Genomic DNA, 26,464 nt, shown 5'->3' on the forward strand with positions numbered 1-26,464 from the left:
TATGTGCAGTCTTTATGCGATTAAAGATACATGCATTGTGAAGGGGAATGACACTCCACAGGAATACCATTTACCATATGCAGTTCCTATAAATGACTTGTTAAGTAAATCTATAAATATAGTAATGCAATTTTGATCCAACTCAACCAGCATAGAAGAAAAGGCTAAATTAGGTTGACTGGAGTTGCTATCATGATAGAAATTTAGGTGAAGTAAGCTGAAATAATTCCTGTGAGAAAGAAAGAAAAATGTGAAAGGAAGGAAGGGGGGAGGGAAGAAACGGAAGGAAGGAAGGAAGGAAGGAAGGAAGGAAGGAAGGAAGGAGCTTTTTCTAAATTGGCATTTAATAAGGATGTGACATAGTGAAAAGAGGGTGAGATTCGAAATCAGAGGACATGGGATTGAATCCCTGCTCTACTACTTACTTGTCTGTGTGGTCTTAGAACAGGTCATTTGACCTCTTCATTTGTAAAGTAAATGGATTGAACTTAGACTCTAAGGTCCCTTTCCACTCAGAGTCGATGTCAATCTTTTTTCATTATCTCATGCTAGCTCAGGTAACTGAAGTATTGAGATTAATAATAGCTAAGATGTAAATAAGTCAAGATTTGCAAAATTCTTTAAACATGTTTACTTGTTTAATCCTCACAACAACCTTGTAAGGTATTTGTTATTATTATTCTCCCAATTTTGCAGATTGAGAAAACTGAGATGGAGAGTGGTTAAATAATTATGTTTCCAGGGTCACTCAGCTAGTACTTGTCTGAGACAAGATTTGAATTCAGGCCTTCCTGAATTTAATTCCAGTACTTTACCCATTATTTTTACTTAGCTGCCTCAGATAATTATCTGAATGATTAAGACCCTCTCCTCCCAAATCTGACATTGAGAGTCAAAGGAGTGCCCAAATTAGGAATTATTAACCACAATCAAAAAGACATAACTTCTGATTTCACTTCTGCCTTTGTAAACACCATCAGTTTGTTAAACCATCTATTTTTTTCTTTATACTAGCACATTGGTGTCTTCCCTTTCAGATTCTCTCCAATTTATCCCATATAGTTCCTGGTTTGTATATAGCTGCTTGCATGCTGTCTCCCTGATTAGACTGTGAGCTCCTTGGGGAGGAGGGGAGAGGCATTTGCCTTTCTTGATATCCTCAGTTCCTGGCACATAGTAGGTACTTAACAAGTGCTTTCTGACTCTAAGGAGGAAGGTGTGGATGCTTTCAGATGAGTGGCCATTAGCTTACAAGATCATGTTTCAACCCAAGTTACCTTTGATGCTGCAATCCACTGCTGGTTTTATCACAGGTGATTCCCCCAGAAGCATATTATGCTTTTACAACTACTGAAAAAAAATGGCCCAGTTTGAGAAATAACAGTAGGGGGAGAGCAAATTGATGTTATTTGTTTTCAGTTTTGAATTAATTGGGGCTTTTATTTTATGCAAACACACCTGAGGCCCCAAAACTACAGTGCAGAGAAAGTATGTGACAGGTTAATAGAATTTGGGTAAAAACAAAATTTTTAAATCTTGTCTGAAGATGACAGGTTGGTTTCCATCATTTCAAAAAACTCCTCTTTCAAAAATCCCACTCTTCATATTTAATGAGACAGTTATTGATTGTTAAATTTAAGAGGATATTATATCCATAACTGACACAAAGATTCCATTTTTACCCATTTCAAAAACCCAATGATGAATACTCTGTATCAATCTAGTTTAAAGAAGGAAAATCTGAGCTACCCAATGTGGGAATTATATCTCATGAAAGTATGAGCTCCCAGTTGGCCCCCCTTAGAAGCTTAATGTTGTAACCTAAACTCGTGCTATAGGAAATGAATTACAGAAGCAATCTACCCTAATTTGTTAACTTATTCAAATAACAGTTATTATACTTAACTATGCTAAAGATTATCTTTTTTGTGGCAGATTGTTTATTTTTTGATGAGCCTAATTACTGATTTTCTAAAGGTAATTTACATTTATTACAAATACATCTTTCAAAATGTGACAGATAAATGTTGTTCCCATAATGTATTATGAAAAAAGTTACTATTTAAAAACACATTATTTAATTTGAAAGATGAATGGCAAACATCATTATTTTTTTCCTGTTAACACCTGTGCCCTAAACTCATTAAAATGTGTGATTCTGTGTAGAGCTGGAAGAGGTGGAGGTGGGGGGCAGGGGGAATCTATACCATATATATACCCTAAAAATAAATTCGGTGTGCAAAATTGGAGGAAGAAGCTTGACTTGGTAATGTAGCTCAGCTAACTTTATACTGTTTTGGGCTCTATTTACATTGTTCAGGAATGAGAATAAAAGCAGTGAGAGAAATGCATGTGTCCATACTCTAATTACATTCTTTATCAGCATGCCGTAAAACTGACCATTAGAAGAAAGTGAGAGCAACTCCATAAACTTCTCCAAAACCACCTCGGCTAGCGATTATGCAGCTTGCTTTGCCGGCCTACAGAGGGGCTTATAGAGCCCAGCTGAATCTCTTTTCTCAAAGGATATAAAAGCTTGAAAGAAACACCACTCTGAGCATGACATCATGTGACCATGACCCCCAAGTCACCAGTCACGCCAGGATCTGGAGGCTCATATTCAGAGCACGACAAACTCCTAGCACTAAGAAATCCTGTTCCCCATCAGATTTGGAAAGCACAGACTGCTACGTCTTGTGATCTTTTAGGAGTTTATTCCTCATCCTTTGTAAGGAGCGGGCAACAGAAATGACAACAAGCTCTGCTTTTTAAAGCAGGGCAGGCAAAAGAATCTTCTGATGTGGTCCTAGCATCCTATAAGCAAGGCCAGCGAAAAACCATCTAGTCAATGTTTTCTAAGTAGGGATGGTTTCATTCTTTGTATTTCTATCCCTAGAACCCAGCAAAAGGCCTGACATAAGTAGGCACTGAATAAATGCTTGCCGGTTGGATGACTGGGTACCTTCTATGTGCATAGCATACCACTGTGGCACTGTGGAGGAAAAAGGAACCAGATCTCCATCGCATATAACAAAACAACAGCCATAATAACAATTCCTGGCATTTATATGGTGCTCTAAAGTTTGCAAAGCACTTTACGTTTGAGCTTCACAGCAATCCTGTTAGGAACTACAGGTATGATTTCCATCATTATCTCAGAGAGGAAGAAACTGAGGTCCACAGACTTTCTCGTGGTTATAATGCTAGATGTCAGAAGCAGCATCTAAACCCTTGTTGTCTTGATGTAAGTCTAGCACTATCCATCACTCTAGGCTTGCTCTAACGCAGGGGTTCTTAACCTTTGCTTCATCCTGGACCCCTTTAGTAGCCTACTCAAGCTTATAGACCCCTTATAAGAATGATGTTTTACATGAATAAAAAAAATACACAGGATTACAAGGGAAACCAATTAAAATATTATCTTAAAAACAGTTCATAGAATCCAGGTTAACTCTTGCTTAAAGATTTTTTTTTTAATAATCATTTGGCAGCATTTATTAAGCACTTACTAAGAGGCAGATACTTTTCTAAACACTGAGGATGCAAATGGAAAGTTAAAATGCTAAATACTAAAATACTATAAAAAGCCATTTGCATTAGGGCTAGGGAGTTTTTCAGTGTTGTACAAAGCATCTGAAGGATTGGATTTTTCAGTTTTCATGCAACTGTTTTGGCATTGTATAGCTACATCCCCTGGCTGTGTATTCCAGTTCTGCCCCGAGAGCTCTGTGACCCAGGACATATTATTTTACTTCTTTATGCCTCTCCTTTCTCATCTGTGCCCCCAACACTGAGGTGCCTTCAGGATTAAGGTAATGAAGAAATAGTAAAAATGACCATAAAATCTTTGGAAAGTAGAAAGTGCTATGCATATAAAAGCTTAATGATCGTAATTGCTCTTCCCAGTAGATGCAGTCAAGCAAACGAAAAAAGCTGTGCTTCCATTTAGACTGTTTGAAAGGCAGTCAGTCAGAGAATTCTTTTACCAAGACAGTGTTTTTACTACACCAAATTCAATTTGCTGGCTTTTCCAGAAAGAAATTCTGAGATCATAAAAAGCCCCTATTTTATAATGTCATCCTTGGAAGTCTATAACTTAGGAGAAGCAGATACAGTCTGCAAACAGGTAACCAAAGAAAACCTTTTACCTACAAGGAATCTAATTAAAACTCACTCTCAAATGATTTAAGAGAAAACTTGATCTAATCCAACCCAGTATGTGTGATGCAGTTGCACTGGTTTCCAGGCACACCACTGAGCTTTTCACTGTTTCTCCCTATTTGCCATGTTTCCATAAAAATAAAGAGGTCAGTTACAGCAAATCACATCAAAGGAAAAGGTAACTGGATAGATCCAGATATTTCTGCTTAATTTGGAAGAGGCACATAATGCATGTCTGGAGTGCCTCCTAGGAACTGCCTAAGAGATGTACTTTGCACTAATCTTTTCGCTGTATTCTGACAGTTATTTCTTCATAATCCTCATCATAAGCCTCTGCTCTTTGATGAATAGTTTAACCCTAAACTTCAGTCTAGAAAAATTCTAGGGTTTAAAAATTTTAACTCATTACTTACAGCAGAAGTATACTCCATTTTAGATCTTACTTTCTTAGGAAGCCTTCCTGTTGCTGTTTTCCCTTTGACTGTAACATATCACTTCTGTTTTTCTGGTCAACAAATATGACAGCTAATAGTCTATAGGACATATACTTTGGGAATATAAATGCATATACATGTATATGTATTATACTAATCATGGTAGCTAACACATAGCACTACAATGTGTGCTGTCTCTTTGCAAGTGTATATACTACATATGAATAAATTACATATTATGGGTAGTTTATGTAAACACAAGGTCATTTTCAAATTGATCCCTGCTAAGCATCCTTAAGTAATTCCAAACTTCTTTAAAGTTATTATTATTTGGGTATTCCTTGAACCAAGGTTCCTCAACTGGCCTAAGTCTGAAATTTAGATTTCCTTCTGTCTTAGCCAATTGTTTTGGCCCATTTGCAGATAGGAAGGCAAGATTGTGTTTTTACAGATTTGTATTCAAACCACAAAATGTAAAGACTTACCTAAATCTTTTTTTTTTAAATTTTCACATTTTATACACCTTGAACTCTTAGCTATGAGTAAGTTTTAGTTTGCTTTCAAGGATCTGAAACACATCACAACTGATCTCTATTTTTCCTAGATATAGCCCAGTAACAGGCATATTTATTTGCTCAAATCACATTTAATCAATAAGAATTTATTAAGTATCTGCTACATTCCAAGCAGTCCCTGCCCTAAAAAAGATTAAATACTAGTGAAGGAAAAACAACATGTTCATAGATGAGTAGATGATAGGTACTAGATCTATGATGTCATCAGTGTAACAGATGCTCAGATGAAGAAATTTCTTCTGTGATTGCAGGTCAGTGAATTCTCTGCAATTTATAATCCTAGAGAGTTGGCTAGAACATTGAGAAGTGAAATGACTTGTCCAAGGCCACACAGTCAGTATATGGTCTTCTTGGCATCAAGGCCAACTCTCTGTTATGCCACACTGCCTTTTGGGGATGTATACAAAATAAATTCAAAGTGATTTTGGCAGGTGCAGGTGAATCAGATGAACAATAAGTGAATCAAGAAAGGTCCTTTCAGGAAAAAGCACTTGTACTAAATCCTGAAAGGATTTAGGAGTTCTAAGTATGGGCAACTGCCCTTTGAGTGCTAACTCAAACAATTGGGAGATGGAATGCTGTAGTGAAGCAAGAAAGACATGATGGGAGAGAATGGGTAATCAGCCTAGAAAGACATACTGGGGCCAATCTATAAAGGGCTTTGAATGTCAAACAGAGGAGCATGTGTCTTATTCTAGAGGCAATGGGGTGTCACTGAAGCCTCTTAAGCGGGGGTACATCATCTTATGAGACTAATATAACGTCCTCAGATAAATCCTCCACTCTCACTGAAACCACAAGTTAAAATCAGAAGTCTACTTTGTAAGAAAGTGAGTTTACTCTTAGGACCAGGGCAAGTATTCCTTATCCCCTTCTGAGCAACTGGGCTTTAGCAGCCTCACATTTTCTAATTGATAGTATCATTTTTTGCGTGTTGCAAAAAAAAAAAAAGCCAGTTCACAAGAAACAGTGTGGATAGGGTGCAGATAAAAGGTCAGATTTGATGATTTTCCTTGTTTGTTTTGAAACTGAGGTTTTAAAAAGGAAAAAAAAATCAATAAATTTCCCGCATTAATTCTAAGACATTCTTGACGCTAAAGTGAGATTGTTGAAGACTTCCCCATTCATACTGTTTGGATTCCTACATTGAGATGACCACCAGTGATCCCACGATAGCTGTCTCCAGTGTATATTACAAATGTAATTTCTAAAATGTGCTATTACTTTTTTTTGTTTGTTTCCTTTCAGAAGTCTGGTTGCACTCCAGGTGCAGGCTCATCCTCCTAACCCTGGGATGGCCTTGGGTTCCATTGTGTCACTGCCTTTTGTTACACTGACTCCTCCCAAGATAAATATTCCTTCCAAATGCAATTCGTCCATGTGGGCTTTGTGATTTGGCTGCGTGGTGCGCTGGTCCTCTTTAGATGATGGTTTTCTTTTCTTTTCTTTTCTGAAGTATAGCAAAGCCATTTGTTTTCACAAGGATTCTTGTCCCAAACTACCCCTACTGGTCCTGTGTTCCTCAGTTGGACATTTCTGTTGGCTCTTCTCCTGACTGTTCTTTAAAGTTCTACAATTCATCAGATTGCAAGTGTATTCAATTCACCTGTTTAGAATATCTGCCAATGCTTTCCTATGTCATGTTTCATATATAACAAATTTCTGGTATAATGCCTATGCTTATTAGGATGATTTGACCTAAGCAAATATTTGATTTGATTTGATTTCCGTAAAGGAAAGAATCCTTACTCTTTTTTGATTCTGACCATGATAAATAAAATAATTTTTTAAAAGCATCATTTTATTTATTTCATTTGAAAAAAAACCTATGCAACACTTCAAGAAACAACTACACGGTGTTGTATGTTATAAACTGGTAACATTCTACTATTGAATTATGTACAACATTTTGGTTTTTTATGCTTCTTGAGGTGGTAATAAGAAAAAAAGTTTTTTTTAAAAATGTGTGCCTTGCTGTATTTCTTATACCATTTATTAAAAAAAAGCTGCTTTCACAGTAAAATTATGTTGGTTTGAAAGGAGGAAATAGCAAGGTTAAGATGTGTGAATAATTTCTGTATATATGTATAACCAAGTGCAAACATTGATGTATAATGACAGTATAAGATGCTTTCATGTTTTGTGATGTCTAGTGATGTGGAAAATATAAGCCTTAAATCCATTAGATTGCATGGTAATTAGAACTGGCATAATAAACATAGTTTATTGGGGGAAAAAAAGCCGAACCAGTGATCTCTTCTACCTGTGCTCCTTTAAAAAGAAATTTCTGCATCCTGTTCTAGAAATAACATACAATTTTGAAATTTCAAATCTTGGCAAGAGCCTTTGAGTTATTTTACCTAAATCAGGGACTGGGTATGGAGCCTCCAAAGTCTCAAGGTCTTTCTCATCATATACATGTATATATCAAGACCCAGCAGCATTCGACTATAAACTCACTGCATCCCCACCACCACCAATTAATAAATATTTATTCAAGACTTTTATTTCTTCTTTATCATTAATTGATTGTTAATTCATTTCAGAGTTTCTATTGCCAAATTCCAATCATTTACATAGTATCCCTGGATAAATTTCATGTGTACAAATATATGGACCATTTTTTTTAAATGTGGATCTACATCCAAATTACATCAGTGTAGGCAAATCTACATGGAGTGTTCATTGACCAAGGCTACAGCTTCATAGAATCGTAGCATTTAAGAGTCAGAATGAAATTAGGAGGCCATATTACCAGAGATACTAAAGAGGACAAATGACTTGCCTAGGATTTTTGTTAGATGCCACACCTGAACCCTGGACTTCATGCCCAGAGGCCAGCTCTCTATGCCATCTACCATGCTTGATCATGATTTATTTTTTCCTTTGTACCAGAGCTCTGATTTTATCAGAATAGGGAACTCCTTTGAGCAAACTTCTTTTTTGCAGATCAGACTTTCTCAGTAAGCCTTAAGTCTTAAAGAATTGTCTGAAAAACTGGTAAGTGACTTGCCCGGGGTCACACAGTGAGTATGTGTCGAAAGCAAGGCTTGAACCAGATCATCCAGACCCAGGCCTCCATCTGCTATTTCTACTTCATGATGCCATCTATCTATCTATATTTATGTGTGTATGTATATGTATAGTGTGTATATACAGATATGCATATTTACCCACAAGTATTTTTATTAGATAGAAATTACAAGTGTGTACTTTGTGCACAGATATACACACAATACTATACATACTCCATGTGCATTGAAAAAACATTACAAATCTCTATCTAGGCAATTAAGTGTGTAGAGATACAAAGATTCTTATAGTTAGGTTGGTCACTTATTTAGACAGCACATCTCAAATTATTGTATCCTATACCACAACTATATGAAAGGAAAAGAAGACAAGATACTTTCTCTTCAGTAATGTTTTTCAGATTAGGAATTTATAAAGCACTTACTGTTCCAGAGGCATCTTGGTAAACAGTCCATAGAGCCCTGGGCTGGGAGTCAGGAAGGCCCGAGTTCAAAAACTGTCTCAGACACTAATTAGCTATATGATGCAGGCAAGTCAATTAACCACTCTCTGCCTTGGGTTCCTCGACTTTAAAAATGACCTCACAAAAAAGGGTGTTGTGAGAATCAAATGGGATGATATTTGCAAAGTATTTAGCACAGTGCCTGGCATACAGTAGGCGCTCAATAAATGCTTGTTCCCTGCCCTGCCCCTTTGCCCAGGTGTTTTATTGAAAGCCAGAGATGCCTGTGGTTGGAAAGAGAAGACATATATGGAGGGGGGAAAATCAAACCTAGAAACCAATTATGTAAACAAACCCGAGAAGGTATGACAACCAACACATGTAAATACTTTTAGAATGGGAAACATCTTTGTGGGCTAGAGAAAGAAAGCACCTGGGAAAAGCTGATGTGAACTTTAAAAGGAAAAGCAGAATCTGAATTGGTGGTAAGTAAGGGATGAGTAGAGCAAACAGCAGAATAAGTATGTGTACGTTGAACAGCAGTGGGAGATTGGATAAGGTAACAATGAGAGCTGAAGGAGGTCACTGAAATGGCTGAAAAGTTCAAACTTGATTCATTAGGCAATATAGGTCCTATTCATTCATTCATTTACTTGCTTATTAATTAAGACCAGGCTGGAAGTGCAGTGACTGCTGATTGGCACAAGAGCTTTGATGAACTCTGATCTAACTTGGGCTCACTAACCCCTCCTTTAGGCAACCTGGCACACCCCCAGTCCCTGAGGCTTCATGATATTGATGAGGGCCAGACTTAGGGCTGACGCCATCTAGATCAGTTTTTCACACTACAGCTTGGAACATCCAGGTTCAGGTGATCCTCTCACACTGGGATTATAGGAGTGTGCCACCACACTTGGCCATTGTAGGTTCTTAAGTTGGAGACTGATATGATGAAAGTAGTAGATGTGTATAGATTGGATTGAAAAAGGAGTAGACTGTATGGAGGAGGGCTAATTAGGAGCCTAGCACAGTAATTCATATACGAGGTGATGAGAACCTGGAGCAGAGTAGTTGCAGGGAAAATGCAGAAGGGACAAAAATCACAAAGGCGTTACATCATTATGGGGTGCTGTCCAATTAGGCTTCATATAGGTCTGACCTTATTTTGCATATTGAGAAGAGAAAATCTTATGTTTCCTAGGTTAGTCTATGTCTATAACCAGAAGTATAGTTAAAAAGATCACCTTGTGAACACTGGTAAAATTCATCATGGTTTACTTATTGGCATCAGTCAGCCAAGTAAGCAACATGTATTTATTTGAGGACTTGCCATGTGTTCAATCTTGCCACAATCTATGTTCAACAATGAGTCTTAGAGATGGAGAAAAATTTCAAGGCCATCTAGTTCAACTTTCCTTCCAAATTAGGAATCATTTCACCAACATACTTAACAAGTGGTCAGTCATCATCTAATGGAGCATTCTATAATGGGGAACTCGCTACTTTGCAATAGATTTTCTCTATCATTGAACAACTCTTATGTGTTAGAACATTTTCATATTGAACTAAAATCTGCATTCTAAATTCTACCCATTGGCCTATTTCTGCCTTATGCAATGTCTACTCCATTTTCTATGTGATAGTCCTTCAAAGGTTTGAACATAGCTGTCATGTTTTCCTTACTAAATTTGCTCTTCTCAGTTCCTTCAATCATCATCAAATACACCAAAAGAAGAAAGGCCATTTTCTCTTAAGTCAGGGGTGGGGAACCTGTGAGCTTGAGGCCACATATGGCCTTCTAGGTCATTGGGTGTGGCTTTTCGACTCAGTCCCAGTATTTATTAAGCATTCACTCTGTCAGGTATTTTACTGAATGCCAAAGAAAGTTTATGGTCTAGTTGAGGAAAGAAGACGTACATTTTGGGAGGAAAATTAGAAAACAACATGGTATACCATGTAAACAAACCCTAAAATGTATACTAATTGACCTTTTAAATGCTTTTAGAATCAGAGAGTTTTCTGTGGGCTCCAGAAAGAAAGCATGGAGAAGAGGTAGGGTATATCATGGCAGAGTGGAAAGAACACTGGATTTGAAGCCAGATTACCTGGATTTGGGGAGCCGGAAGGCTCAGTGGATACAGAACCAGCTCTAGACTCAAGTTAAAATCTGGCCTCACACAATTACTAGCCATGTGACCCTGAGCAAGTCACTTAACCCTGCTTGCCTCCCCATCCCCCCCGCAACAACAACCAAAAAAAAAAAAAGGCAGAATATCTGGCTTTGAGTTCCAACTCTGTCACCTAATATCTATGTGCTCTTGTAAAATTAGGAATTAGCCTAGAAGGTTTCTAAGATTCTTTCCAATTCTGTGATTCTGTAATCTTTGTTTTCAAGAAGCATTTAAATTTGATTGAGAATTATCTGATTGCATTTATTTCAGACATATAGATTCAGCTACAGCATACTCCAATTTTTTTTTGCATTTAAAAATACTAATTCTATCAGTTCAATTTTAATTTGTGCATGGTCCTAAAATAATTAAATAAACTAGATTTTTAGAGCTGGACAAGAACCCAAGACCTTATCTAATTAAATCATCCATGTACAGGCCTGGTGAATAGTGGCACCAGTCAAAGCAGGTAATTGTCTATTCTTATTGAATGTAATTTCTTTGCATTCCCATGGTCACTCTTCTGCGGGTTTATCAGCCTAGTGATCAATGAGTTCTTCCTTATGTACAGCCCAAATCACCACTGTTTTAATTTAAACCCATTTGTTTGGTCTTTCCTAAATATAAGATTATTTTTTTAAATGAACAAGAAACACCAGCAGCCTTCTTGTGTGTTTGAAGGGAATGATAAAATTTGCCACTTAGCCTTCTCTTCTCTAACTCCTCTTTTTCACAAATTATTTTTTCTTTTCTTTTTTTTCATCATTTTGTTCTTTCTTCTCCAGTTTTCCCCATATCATTTTAAAAATATAGTGACCAAACAACAGAATAGCAATCTGATTACTGCAAAGAAATAACAGAGTACTTCTTGTGTTTAAAGGAGATAATTAGAAAGGGAGAATTACTTGCATTTTAGACCGGTGAATAAATAAGCATTTAAAAAACCACTATCTAAATTTGTATAATTTTTTTTGTACATGGAGTTGGAGTTTAGTGCATGGAATTGTTGATACCATACTGCTCAGGTTTTAGCTATTCAGTACTTACAGTGTCAATTAATATTTCTTGTAATAATAGTTTGTTAATTTAATCAATTCATCATTTCCTAATTATGAGCACTTCCCTCAGTGATGTCTGTCTCAATACCTCCACACCTCATCTTCATCAATTCTCTTTCATATCCTTTCACAAATTTTCCCCACAGGAGCTTCCTGTATGTTGAAGGCCTCCATCAGTAAAAACAAAACAAAAACAAAAAAACTATCTTGGGATATCATTGTAGTTGGGCTGTCTGTTGTCTCTCATTTTTTGTACCTATCCAGCCCACCTTCTTCGCCAATCATACATGGCCTCAATGTGTTTTACATAAAAGCATAAATTATCATTGGGAAATGTTGCCCCATATTTACACCTATTATGCATGTTTCCACTGTCCAATGGGTTACCAATAATTTTTACTCTTTTGAGATGATTACTATAGAAAATGATTGTAAATAGTTCATTATTATTGTTTTTCCTTAACATACCCTTCTTGGGCAATGATAACAACAATAACTAGCATTTATATAGTGCTTTAAAGTTTGCAAATTAATTTGCAAATATTTCATTCGATATAACAATCCCATAAAGTAGGTACTATTGTGATACCCATATTACAGGTGAGGAAACCGAGGCACACAGAGGTTAAGTGACTTGTCCAGGATCACACAGCTAGTAGGTATATGAGGCAGGATTTGAACTCAGGCCTTAACTCCAAGGTCAGCACTCTATTCACTATGCTACTTGGTAAGATTTGACAGCCACAACATCTTTCCAGAAGGATTAGGCTATGTCTCCATGAGTTAAGAAAGAAGCATCATAGACTATTCCAGCTTTAACTCTGTTAGGACCATCTTGCCACACACTTGAATCATCAGAGTAGTTGAACAAAGCTGTTTTCTTACTAGTCACAGTAGGCCTAGGTTAATTAATAGGATTTCTGGCTGAGCTTTGCTGGCCATAGCAGGATGGATTTGGGTCTCATACTCTGGGATAGTCATTAACAGTGGTCAGACTGCCCATCATATCAAACATCCAGGGTGAACCTGTGTGTAGGTTCTAACGAAAGTCATAGAGTTATAGCAGAGAAAGACTTGACCTGATCTTCCTGCTTATCAAGAGGAGAGAAGGGGCATTGAGCTCATAAAAGTCAGTGAAGTTTGCTCTCCTGGAGTACAAAAGTCAAACTGAAAATACCAGCCCCAGATTCTTCATAGCTATCACCCAAAAGAACTTTATATTTATGGTTAGTATGTTTTTGGAAAAAAAGTGAAATCCAGAATAAACTGAAGCACAACATACAGCCTAAATCTGCCTCATATTAACCATGGAGAGATGACCAAAGATTGTCTTGTCCAGGTAATTCTTTCTCACCCCCTGCGTAAAGCAGTATGTTGAATTTCAAGACTCTATAGAAGCAGAGAAGACTGTTATTTGGTCTTTAGCACTCAAATCACCCCATTCACCATTTATGCCTACTATGTGTTCCAATCTTGCCTCAGACAATTATTAGCTGAGTAGCCCTGTGCAAGCCATTTAACTCCTGTATGCCTCAGTTTCTTCATCTGCAAAGTAGGGATCATAGTACCACTCACATTACAGGGTTGTTGTGAGATTAAATGAAATAGTATTTGTAAAGTGCTTTGCAAACCTTAATGCATGAAATAAATGCTAATTATTTATCATCATCATCATTACTTTGTTGTTCAGTCTTTCTTAGTAACGCTATTTGGGGTTTACTTGGCAAAGACACTGGAGTGGTTTGCTATTTCCTTCCCTACTTCATTTTACCAATGAGGAAACAGGCAAACAGGATTAAGTGACTTGCCCAGGGTCATACTGCTAGTATATGAGGTGATATTATTATTAATAATGTTGTTATTATTATTAGTATATCAAGGACCTGTGCTTTCATTCATATAGAACACTGCTTCCATTGATAATGATTGCAGCTGGTACATAACTTAAAGAAAATTCTTTGAGGCTCGGAGTGTTTAACTGATTTGCCCTTGGTCACAGAGTTAATAAGTATCAGAGGGAAGATTTGAACAGAGGCCTTCCTGATTCCAAATCCAGCATTCTAAACTCACTATCATGCTGTCTCTCATCCTATAGCTGCCTCATTCTCTAAATACATCCATAAAATGTGCCACATATTCTGTGGGTGCATGATACAGTGATATAGCACATACAATGCTTGGCACTTTCTCATCAGGTTGTCCCTTTTCCCTCTCCCAAAATAAAACAAAACAAGACGAAAAACTCACTATGAGATGTGTTCTAATTGAATTTAATAAGAAACATTGCTTAAAATTCTGAAATATTATTAAGTAAATACAACATTACCATTATAGCAAAAATGTTTCTCCATGACTCAATAAATTAGATGGTTGAAGCCACTATGGAAAATAAAAACTTAAAAGATGCCACTTGAAATCTAAATATTCCCTAGTCACTGGTTCACCAAAAACACTGTATACAAAAAAAAAGAATGTTAAAATTTTTCAATGTAATTGGAAAAAGTATAAAAACATTTAAGAGTGTAAAGAAAACAAAAAGTATATACTTTATAGAAATATCCTATTAATTAAGTTACTTATACTAACCCAGGCAGATATAATTCCCCTTGTGGAATAGATGTATATGATGTGTGTGTGCATGCACATACTCATATATTTCATTTACTTCAAACTTATTTCAACTTTCATCTATTCTGCTCCCCGCCATGGGAAATAAAGAACCTGATATTTAGTTTGCCATTAAGATGGTATTGAAAATCAAGACAAAATACCAAAACGGTCATATTTCTGATCTCAGACACAAATGATTGATTAATGATGCTCTAGACAAGTTTGTACAAATTTACATCCTTTTTAAAGTTCTTTGTGACAACCTTATTTTGTTCTTATGTTTGTCCTTTCCAATCCCTTCTCCAAATACTTTTCTCAGTATTGTATAGCATTGTGGTGTTTTAATTCCCCATAATTACAAATGATTGTTTTTTCAAACATGAAGCTAATTTTAAAAAGAAAACATTTTATAAAGAACTAGAGTTGGCCAGAAACCATAAGCTTAGAGACATTGCCATCATGTAGAATAGTACCATGAGGAAGGCATGTGGAAGGTAAAATGATAGAGGTCTATATATCCAGAATGGTTAGAGAATGGAGAGTTTTGGTTATCTGATGGGTAGCATATATTTTGGATTTGAGATAACTCATTTTCAAAATTCTCTTAACATTGAACACAGAAAATGTTATTATAATGGCCAATCCTGGTGGCACACATCTGTGACCTCTATAAGTAGAAGGCTGAGTCTAGTGGATTCCTTGAGCTCTGCAGTCCTGAGCTATAGTGGGGTAAATCAGTTGGCTGTCTACACCAATGATGTCAAACAAACAGAAACAACTGGGCAGTATGCTGACTTAGAAAACCACATATTTACATTATCTATATTCTATTGTATTTTTATTTATTTTGTTAAATAGTTCCCAATAACATTTTATCCTGTCTCTAGCCTTATATGAGAGTGTTGTGGGATATAGCCCACCTCATGTCTGACATCTCTGGTCTATACTAAGCCTAACACCAGTGTGGTGAACCACCAAAGAGGTGGAGGGCACCAGGTTGACTATAGTGTGATGAACCCAGCTCAGATCATTAACACAACAGATGAAAGCTTTCCTGGAGATCAGTCGTGAGGACTGTCATGTAAATAGCTGCTACTTTTACAGCTTCAGTAAGATAGGGAGACCCAGTCTCAGAAGGAAAATAAAAAACAACAAAAAATAATGTTATTTTAATATTATTCAAAGGGCACTTCAGGATTCTCTGCCAGAAGAGTGTCCTTATGAATGTTAGTTATCACTGTACAGAGTACAATAAATGCAGACGTTATAGGAAATTAGAGTGAACCAATAGACATGCCCCAGAAGTTGGCTTTTTGAATAATATCCAATAATAGCTTATCTGTTACTAGTTGTTTTCTCACAAGGCAGAGAATATTATAATCTGTTCATTTGAGGATTTACTTGTTTGAAGCTTGGATGAAAAAAAAACAACTTACAATCACACATTTTCTGAACATTCACAAATATGTCGTCAAATTCCTTGACTATCTCCTATATCATATGTTGGAACCTCTGATTTATGCCAGAGAACCAAGAAAGGGCTTTCATTAAAAAAAAAAATTTCTTAAAAAATTCCATATGAAGAAATGATAGTTAAATTAGCACTTGAAAAAGGCCAAATAAAATTATATACTGTATATAATTATGCCTCATTATGACCTCTACACATTTTCAGAAAAGTTAGACATTAAAAACACACACAACAGGAACACTTTAAAGGTCAGAGCCTGATGAAAGAAAAATGCAATAGTTAATTATGAAGGACGAGATACGCTCTAGTCAGAACATATTTTATCATTATATTTTGCTTGAGAAATAACCAAAAACATGCAATAACCTTCCATTTATGATGTGTCCCATCCAAAAGGGATAAGAACACCTCGTACACAAGTACCTTGTGTAAATAGTTATAAATTAAATTTCAACAAAATTAGAACATAAATTCTAATTTGTTGGCTTAAAAACAACTTTTGCTTCCTTCAGGTTTGCCTAGTGTCTCGTCACACAATCATTTTCCATGGAAATTTTACATTGGTTTCCAAATATTCTCAGAGATCAACTACTCGAAAGAATATAGCATCCATTCCTAAGAATGTTTATTGATCCTATTTGCTGGATTTCCACTAGAGATGACATACAGAGAAGAAATCTTTATTCCTCTGTGAAATAGGGCCATTTCACAATAACTTCCAATATGTAGGCATTCCATAAAAAAAACAAAAAAACAAAAAAACAAAAAACGTGGTTTTCATTCAGCTAATGGCTACACAATGGCAGAAAAGTGTTTTGGAAGCAACTAAAGTAATGCACATAAGCTAGGGAACCAATTTCCTAATGTGAAACTAGATTCATCGTAATGAGTATTTTATTAACATGCTGGTTTAAAGCCACCACTACATACTGTGAGAGGTTTCCGGCCAAAATACTTCCTTACTGGCTTTCTGAGTTCGTGAATAAACAATATATAATAGAGTTCATATTTTATAGAGTGTTATAAAGTTTGCAAGTTTGCCAAGTGCTCTACATGTATTATCTCATTTGAACCTCGGAACAACCTTGTGAGGTAGGTGCTATAATTATCTCCATTTTGTAGAAGAGGAGATTGACATCCAGAGAGTTGAAGTAATTTGCTCATCATCACACAAATGTTGTCTGAGGTAAGAGTCAAATTCAGGACTTCACTACATTTATAGTACTCTATCCCATAAGGCATACTGCCTCTCTCTAAATGACTAATGAAATAAGAAACAAATTCTCCCCTAAGATGTTAAAAGTGTAGACCTTTATATCTGTTTTGTACAGATAACCTCTGCTGGTCATTTCACAAAGATGTAGAAATTATACATGAGGGCCAAAAAATTAAATTCAGTCAAAAATAATATAATTGAGTGCACTCTGTTTGGTGTTATGAGTCATAAAACAAAGGATAAGACACAATACCCACTTTCATGGAGCTTACAGTCTATTTGAAGCTGTGTAAGATTTACACAAATGATACATTCCTATCACAAATCTAGACAGATATAAGTATGTGTGGGAAGGAAAACAAATTTCCTAGGAAGGTGGTTAAGAAAGGGGAGGTGGGACAGGAATCAATCTGGACCTGAGTTATATGCAAAGGCTTCATGAGGAAGTTTGGAAGAACTGAGATGGGTTTTAGGCAGGCTTTAGAAAGACAGAAAACAGTAGAGGGGACTCTCCAGGTCAGAAAAAAGGGATGAACCAGTGTTTGCTAGTAAGGATGAGAATGAAATATTTGGGACTTTGTTGTTTGGTCATTGTCAGTCAAGTCTGACTCTTTCTGACCACATTTAAGGTTTTCTTGGCAAAGATACTAGAATGGTTTGCCATTTCCTTCTCCAGCTCATTTGACAGATGAGGAAACTGAGGCAAACAGGGTTAAGCGACTTGCCCAGGGTCACATAGCTAGGAAGTATCTGAAGCCATATTTGAACTCAGGAAGAAGAGTCTTCCTGACTCCAGGCACAACACTATCCACTGTGCCACCACCTAGCTGCCCCATCTGGGAAGTGCATGGACCTTTTTGGAGTAAAGGGTTAATGTGCTCAAAGAAAAGAATGCTAACATAAGGTCAAACTAGGGAAATGTTTTGCATATCAGAATGAGGAAATTGATCTTGTACAAATCTAGACAACAGAGAGCCATCATAAATTCCTTACAATGGAAGAATAGCATAAACATTTTAGGAAAATATTTCCAGTGGTATGCAGGAGGAATAGGAGGGTGAAGGAGACAAGCAAGCACAAAATTATAATAACCTAGGCATAAGGTGATGAGGGAGAGTTTCAGCAGGTGGACAGTACTAGAGGAAAAGGACATACTCCATTGATGGAGGAATCAAAATTTAACTAGGTATAGATTCTATTGGTCTGAAGCACAGGTTACTTAGTATTCTCCCATAGATCAATCAGTGCAGACTAATTAGAAATGGTTTTCTCACATAGATACAACCAGGGGTATGATAGTAAATGTTTAACAACCAACTCTCAAAAAAAGAAGTACACATGTAAATACTTTTAAGTTTAATCTGCATTATTAACATCTTCTCCATACTTTCTCAACTCTAGACAATCAACAAAACAATAAATGGAGCCCTGGTTTATAACATTTGTCCATTTCTGAAGTGTAAATGCTCACAATGATAATTGAACAATGGTATCTCCAGACCTCAAGCTGGCTCCAGTATACCCTTAGAAAACTTTAGAAAGAAGGCATCACATTGCCTAAAGGTTCACCTTAAAGACAAAATTCTGACTCATTTTTTCCCTGCATGACTTGGTGTCTATATCTGAAACCTCAATTTTATTGGGGTTCCCCCCACCCCCTCTAAGTGCTCTGGAGCACTCAGATGACATCTGAATGGCCAGATGTCATGATCTGTGTCTAGTGTTTTCTTAATCAATCAACAAGGATTTGTTAAACTCACAATACTAGTGAATTATGCTAGGAGATAAGGATGGAAGAAAAAGCAAAAACAAAAACAAAACAAAAAAAAAACCTTCCCTGCCCTCTAGGGGTTTACATTCAAATGAAGAAAACAAGAAAACAGAAATAGGCTCAGTGAAATAAACTCTGAGGATTCTAATCCAAATCCCCACTCTCCCAGAAGAGTCTAGGTTCCTGGAACAAGGCCATACAGTTCCCCCTCAGGGATCTAGGGCTGCCCGTAAAGAGTCCAAACAATTCTGTAATATCTTCAGCTTGAGTTCCCAAAGGTATTTAAGAATCATTTTGGTCAGCCAGGGCTCAACTTAACTTAAACATTTGGAAATAGACATTTAGTAAGAGGCGACAGTAAGAACAGCTGGTAGAAAACATCTCTCCCCTCCAAATTATGACATGCTGCCCTAAAAGTACATAGGGTCCAGGAGAAGGTGGTGGAGGGGTTTCAAGCTTAGAAAGCACATATGGCAAAGGGGTAACTCACAGATCCTCATTACTGAAGGTCCTTTTCTCCTACTCATAGGGTATTCTCCTTCAGCAGAGTGTATTTTCTTTGATGAACTCCCTATGGAGATATTAAATTCAGTGAACATTTATTAAACATCTCCTATGTACCAGGGGTAGGTAGGTGGCACAGTGGATAGAGTACTGGCGCTGGAGCCAAGAAGACACCTATTCCTGAGTTCAAATTCCACCTGAGATACTGTGTGACTCTGGGCAAGTCACTTAACCCTGTTTGCCTCAGTTTCCTCATCTGTAAAATTAGCTGGAGAAGGAAATAACAAATTACTCCAGATCTTTGCCAAGAAAATCCCAAGGGGGTTATGAAGAGTCAGACATGACTGAAATGACTGATCAACATGTACGAGGCACTGTGTTAAGTGCTAGGGATACAAAAAGAGGCAAAAGACAGTCCCTGGCCTCAAAAAGCTTATAATCTAATACATATGAAGTTCTATCTACTCTATCATTGGTTCCCAATGCAGACACTGCTGTCAACTGAGCCAGGAATAGCTCTAGGACCTCGTGAAAAGGTAGGAAGAGTTCAACATCCTCCAGACTCTTCAAAGCTTGCAAGGCTCTCCTCCAGCCAAAAGGGTATTGGGAAGAATATCTAGACCAACGCTAAAGCCTACCAATGTCTCTCCTTTCTTCCTCCCTCCTCCCACCAGGTGTTTCCAACTGAAGGGTTTTACTTTCGAGACTTTAATTCTAAACTAGATGGCAGTTTATAGATGACCTCTAGGACATGACCATGTTTTCTCTGCCTTCTTGAACAGAATTCCTGTGTAAAATTTCTCTAGTTCCAAAGACTCTACACTTAGTCTAAAGCCTATGATTGAGACTGTTTTCACCAGGTGAAGACATCATGACATCTTATCGCTTACTTTGACTTGACTGGAATGACCCAATTGATCAGTGGTTCTCAAAATGTGGTCAGGGGTCACAGCGGTCCCCTGAGACCCTTTCAGGTTATCCTTGAAGTCAAAACCATTTTCATAATACTAAGATGTTGTTAAATAAGACTAGGAATATAAAGGGGTTCTGGGACCCCCAAAATCTGAGAACCGTTGGAGTAAATCAGTCAGTCCCACCCTTACACAGGCATATGCACAAGCATATACAAGATGCATAGAGAGTATAAAGAAGGTAACTTCAGAAGGAAGGAACTTCAGAGGGAGCAGCAGCTCTAGGGACTAGGAAACCTCTCCTTTAGAGGGTGTGGCATTTGAGCTGAGTCTTGAAGGAGGCCCAGGGATCTAAGAGGGCAAGGCAAGATACAGGGGTACACTGACAAATGTCTAACAACCAGCTTTCCAAGAAAAAAATGTATAAATGGTACATTTCTAAGTTTCTTGACATTATTAACATTTTCCCATCACCTTAAGTCTAGTCAATCAGTAAAATAGTAAATCAAGCACTGATTTGTAGCTTGGTGATTTCCAAGATGTAAATGCCGATGCTGAAAATTTAGCTTTAATTTTTTTTCGAAAATCTTAATTTAATTAATATTATTACTTAACTTTTTATGTTCTAATTTTTTAAATTTATCAGCAGAGCTGTTTAGAGCTCCCTCCAGCACATCCCTAGTACTAAGAGATTATACACTCTTTCAGGTTCATGACCCCATTTTATATACTTCTTTCCTCCATGATGCCTTTACTTATTTTTAAAATTGTCCTCAATGCTAGAAATTATATTTGTCCAGGAAACTCCCATTGTGGAAACTCCTACCAACAGCAGATAGGCAATTTGGTGACATTTTGTAATCTTAAAGTATTGCCTAGGGCACCGAACTCAAATAGAAACAACTGCGCCCATATTGACTTAGAAAACCACAAATTAACATTATCTATGTTGTATTGTATTTTTATTTATTTTGTTCAACATTTCCCAATTTCCCAATTTAATCTGGTTTCAATTATATCACTAACTCTCTTGCAGATAGAGGACAACCAAAAACTTGTGCTGACAGGAATAAATGATATTTGGCTTGGATAGAGACAAATTCTAAATACACAGTTAGAGATACAAGCCAGACAATTTAGAAATATTAAAAGGAGAGGCAAAAATATACAAAGAATTCATAATGTAGTCTATGCGCTGTGATTGGAAGGGAATGAGAGGGACATTTTTGTTTCATATTCCTAAACCTAAATTCTTCCATATTTTCTGCATGTTTGTGGAAATGGTTATTCATACACAGCAATCCTAGAGGTATGAACCTTGCCATAATGGCCAACTTTGTATAAAACTGCAATAGGATTACTCCAATGTACTTTTTCCTGTGTTGGACCCTAATGGAATACCTTGAAATTCTGAATAGGGTCAAGTGCACCTGTCTCTTTACATGATATAGCTATGGGGAAAATATTACTTTATTTTATGCTAGTCTCTAAGGGCAATACAACCCCTTAAAACTTAATTTGGAAGCTCAAATAAAATCAAGGTCTTATTTTCTTAGAGATAGTTTTTCTCTATATATATCTTCAAATTGAGATGAGTAATCCTAACTGACATTTACATAATGATTTAAAGTTTATAAAGTGCTTATATACTTTGTCACTTGTCCCTGTGGGTAACTACTATAGGCATTGTCCCCATGTTGCAGATAAGAAAACTGAGGTTATGTAGCTAGCATTTATGTAGGGTTTTAAGCTGAATGCCACAGAATCAATGCTTTCGACTTGTGGTGCTGAAGAAGACTTTTGAGAGTCCCTTGGACAGCAAGGAAGTCAAATCAGTCAATACTTCAAGAATTAATTCCCTCAACTATAAAATGGAGATAATATCAGCACTTTCCAAATATTATCTCATTTTATCCTCACAACAAACCTAGAAAGAATGTGCTGATATTATCTCCATTTTATAATTGAGGGAATTGAGACAGAGAATTTAAGTGTCTTGCCCAACGTCTCACAGCTAGTAAGTGTCTGAGACTGGATTTGAACTCTGGTCTTCCTAAGTCCAGTGCATTTTCCACTGTCCCACCTAGGCACAACCTAAATTAATCTAACGCCTACCTAGGTTAACAAATTAACCTTTAAGTAATGTTGATGGTCACACATTTAGTAAGTCAAACCTAGGTCTAGAAGTAATTTCCTTGCACCATGTTGTTTCTCTACTGACTTTGGTAGACTAGGATGTAGTGTGTTTTCAGTCATTACCCAGTTCTCTGGGACATCTGCCAGCTACTGGTCCTATTGAGATGCAAGTATTAAAATTGGCTTTTGGCAAATTGGTATTTACTTCTGTGGTTGGCTCCAACTCTTTTCAGGTGTACAACATTCTTTTAATGGCATACAACATAAGATCATAGCAGTAGGAGAGAAGTTATCTGGTTCTAGCCACCTATACCTAGACAGAACAATATTTACCCCATGCAAGACAGGGATCATTTAGCCTATTTTAAAAAGATCTCCAGAGATGGAGATTCTGTAGTCTTTACAACAGCATATTCCAGTGTTGAATCATCCTTATACTTCAAAAGCTATCTCATCTAACTCTCTTGTTCTTTAGGCTGAATTCCTTTGTAGAGATAGGTCAGTATAATTATTCTCCTCAAAATAACTTTCCACATATGAAGAAAGTTATTAAATCAACCAGCAGCCTTCTAGTTTTCAGGATAAGCAATTCCAACTCCTTTGACCCTGCTTTCTAAGGTATTTTCTATCCTTTCCAATTTTGCTATGTCCCTTTAAAAATCCAGACACCAAAACCAGATAAAGATCAGGCCAATGTCAGGTATTGGCTTCATTTTGGGCTCTTAAATATTAGATTCCTTAATATATTTTCAATGATTGTATTAGTTTAATAATTGTTGGGGAGTTGTTTCAGTCTTGTCCAATTCTCCATAACCCCATTTGGGGTTTTCTTGGCAAAGATACCAGAGTGGTTTGCCATTTCCTTCTCCAGCTCATTTTACAGATAAGGAAACTGAGGCAAACAGGGTTAAGTGATTTGCCCAGGGTCACACAGATAGTAAGTGTCTGAGGCTGGATTTGAACTCAAGAAGATGAGTCTTTCTGACTCCAAGGCCAGTGCTTTATCCAATTTGCCAGTTGGCTGACCAATAATACTAACTGGTGAAATGCCCAGAAGGTTGGGCTTAGTGACAGAGCATCCAAGTTATAATCCTGGATCTACTATTTACTCCCTGTGTCACTTTTGGCAAATCACTTAACCTCTCTAGGTTTCAGATTTTTTCATCTGTAAAATGGGATAAGAATTGGACAAATAATTTCCTTCCACTCTAAATCTATGACTCTGCAATACATTCAGTATTTTTTTGTTCCCAAAAGTTCTCCCTACTAAGTTTTGACAAAATAGGCAAATGAAGAAAAAGATCAAGGAACAATAAGAGAGCAAATTTCAAAATATTGTGTGAAGTACATATCATTGCAAATAATGCATATGTTCTGATACTTTCATGCAAATGACCTACTATAAAAGGCAGTTTTTAACAATCCACATACTAAGATTTTATTTTAATAAATTATCTCTTCTAGTTCAATAACTGGAACTTTTTAAGACATGGGGAAGAAAACCTGACTTCACCTTTATGTTGCCCTCTGTGCCTTGCACATGTGCAACCAGGATCATCGTCTGTTCCATTGGATGAGTCTCTTAACCTACTTGATGATAGGATATGGACCTTTGTTGGAAAAGAATCTCCTATGGAAATACACATGTATGCTAGCCCCCCCCCCTTTTTTTAGGCAATTGGGGTTAAGTGACTTACCCAGGGTCACACAGCTACTAAATGTCAAGTGTTTGGTCTGAGGCCGGATTTGAACTCAGATCCTTCTGACTTCAGGGCTGGTGCTCTATCCACTGCACCACCTAGCTGCCCCTATGCTAGCCCCTTTTAAAGAGGACATAGATAGCTGTGTGACCCTGGGTAAGTCACTTAACTCCATTGCCTAGCCAAAAAAAAATTTAAAAAATTAAAAAAAAATAAAGAGGACATAGCAATGATCTTCTGATTGTTTCCAACTGACTAGGAATTTCCCCAAAAGATTCCAGATGAAAGCCAAGGGTCATGGTCTCAGGTCAGAAGGGCCATCCTCCCCTGTGGCTTATAAAAGTATGATGTAAGGTTCTCCCATTTCCATTCCTGAGCTTTCTCTCCATATGACTTCCAAACTAAAGTACAATAAAGTGGCTGGGGAAGTAGGAGGTCAATTTATTACCCTTTGACCCCAAGGACAGAAAAAATGGGGACTTCCCAAATGTTTACATGATAAGCAGCCAGCTCTTGCCCAAGTGTCCTTTTTAAGTGCAATTCTGGATAGGATGTTAGACTTGGAGTCAAGACAATCTAGGTTCAAAATCTTCAGATATTTATTAGCTATGTTACCCTGGGCATGTTATTTAACTTCTCTGTATCAGTTTCCTCATCAGTAAAACCAAGGGGTTGGACTACATGGCCCCTGAGATCCCTTTCAGCTCTAAATCTATTAAGAGATAAACAAGTCAACTGCATTTTGCTGAAAGATACCACAAACAATGAATTAATATCAATACTAAACCAAATGGCATAACATCTAAATAATTAAAGGAGAAGCTAAGTGAGTTATAGAAAAATAATCAGTAAAACTACAATAGTGAGGAACCTCAATTTATCCCTTTCAGACCCAGATAAATATAATAAAATTAATAAATAAAAAGAAAGTTGGGGGATGAATAGAATTTCAGAAAAGTTAGATATGATTGGCCACTGGAGATGAATAAATGGCAATAAAAGGAGTGTACATATTTCTTTTTTTTCCCCCAGGTAACCGATAAGCTTTTAAGCTTTTAAGCTCCTACCTAAGCCTAGGTCCTTAGTTTATGGCCCTAATGCTGCAGGACCTTGGTGTCATTGGTCTCCACCACCACTTTGTCATCTGCAATCCTCCAGGTGCTAGTCTTATGGATGCTTCACAAAGAACAGCTGTTGCCATCCAACATATGAGCAAGACTGAAGTCCCCCCTCGTCCTTCAGCAAGTTTTGGTAGGTGTTGATCTCTACTTCCAGTCTGACCTTGATGTTGGTCAGGGTCTCAAATTCCTGTGCTAGGTACTGCCACTCTGTGAGTGTCTGCTCCAGCTCTGCCTCAAGGGGTACCAGGGCTGCATTGATCTGTTCCATTTGTACAGCATAGTGGGTCCCCACCTCCCTCAGGCTGTCTTCCAAGCTGGCTTTTAGATTTTTAAGGGAGTCCTGGTTGATCTCTAGGGACTGGACTATATTTTTCAGCTCAGTGACAGTATTTATATAAGATTCTACCTCCTCAGATCTTGTGTTGACCACCACGGTGCTCTCCTCAACTGGTGGGACCAGTACTTATCAAGTGCCTCTGTTTTGTCTTAGCCAGAGCACCATACTCAGCTTGGATATCAGCTATTACCCTTGCTCAAGTCCTGGAATTTGGGAGAATCTGCCTCCATATCAGCTCAGAGCCTATAATCTGATCTTAGAGAAAATTTATCTCCTCTTCATGGTTTTTCCTCATGAAGAGCAGTTCTTCCTTCAGGGTTTCAATCATTGTCTCCAGTTGCAGCCTCGTCACATAGGGGCCATCAATGGCCTTCTGGAGACCATGAATACTGCTTTCTATAGTTTGTCTCATGGCCAGCTCTGGTTCATACTTAACTCTGAAGTCATCAGCAGCCAGATGGACATAACTGATCATAAAAAAATCATATTATATCTATAGATGCATAAAAAGCTTATGACAAAATACAACAGCTATTTCTATTTAAAACACACATGAAAGCATAGAAATAACAAAGATCCTTTATTAATATGATAAATAATATCTATCTAAAACCAAGAACCAACATAATACATGAGGATAAACTAGAAGCCTTTCCAATGAGAAATTCCATTTAAAATAACTGCAGAAAGTATATAATATTTGAGAGTATATTTGCCAAGATATACACAGGAATTATATGAACACAGTTATATAACATTCTTTACACAAATAAAGACATATAAATAACTGAAGAAATACTAATTCCTCACAGG

At 37.1% G+C, this 26,464-nt stretch overlaps 1 protein-coding gene and 1 pseudogene across 1 annotated transcript in view; one reads left to right on the top strand and one right to left on the bottom strand.

The window, feature by feature from the left end:
- The window catches only part of AKAP6 (A-kinase anchoring protein 6), a 470,308-nt gene extending 462,670 nt beyond the window's left edge, over nt 1-7,638 (top strand). The window contains exon 14 of the mRNA XM_027870237.1: nt 6,419-7,638. The gene's annotated coding sequence lies outside the window, so the exon portion shown is untranslated. The remainder of the gene's footprint in view (nt 1-6,418) is intronic.
- Nucleotides 7,639-25,287: 17,649 nt separating this feature from the next.
- LOC114049001 lies at nt 25,288-26,126 on the bottom strand (annotated as a pseudogene).
- Between the last annotated feature and the right edge of the window lie 338 nt (nt 26,127-26,464).

Source organism: Vombatus ursinus, unplaced genomic scaffold (assembly GCF_900497805.2).
Source record: "Vombatus ursinus unplaced genomic scaffold, bare-nosed wombat genome assembly UNPS02014794.1, whole genome shotgun sequence".
In the NCBI taxonomy this organism is placed as follows: Eukaryota; Metazoa; Chordata; class Mammalia; order Diprotodontia; family Vombatidae; genus Vombatus; species Vombatus ursinus.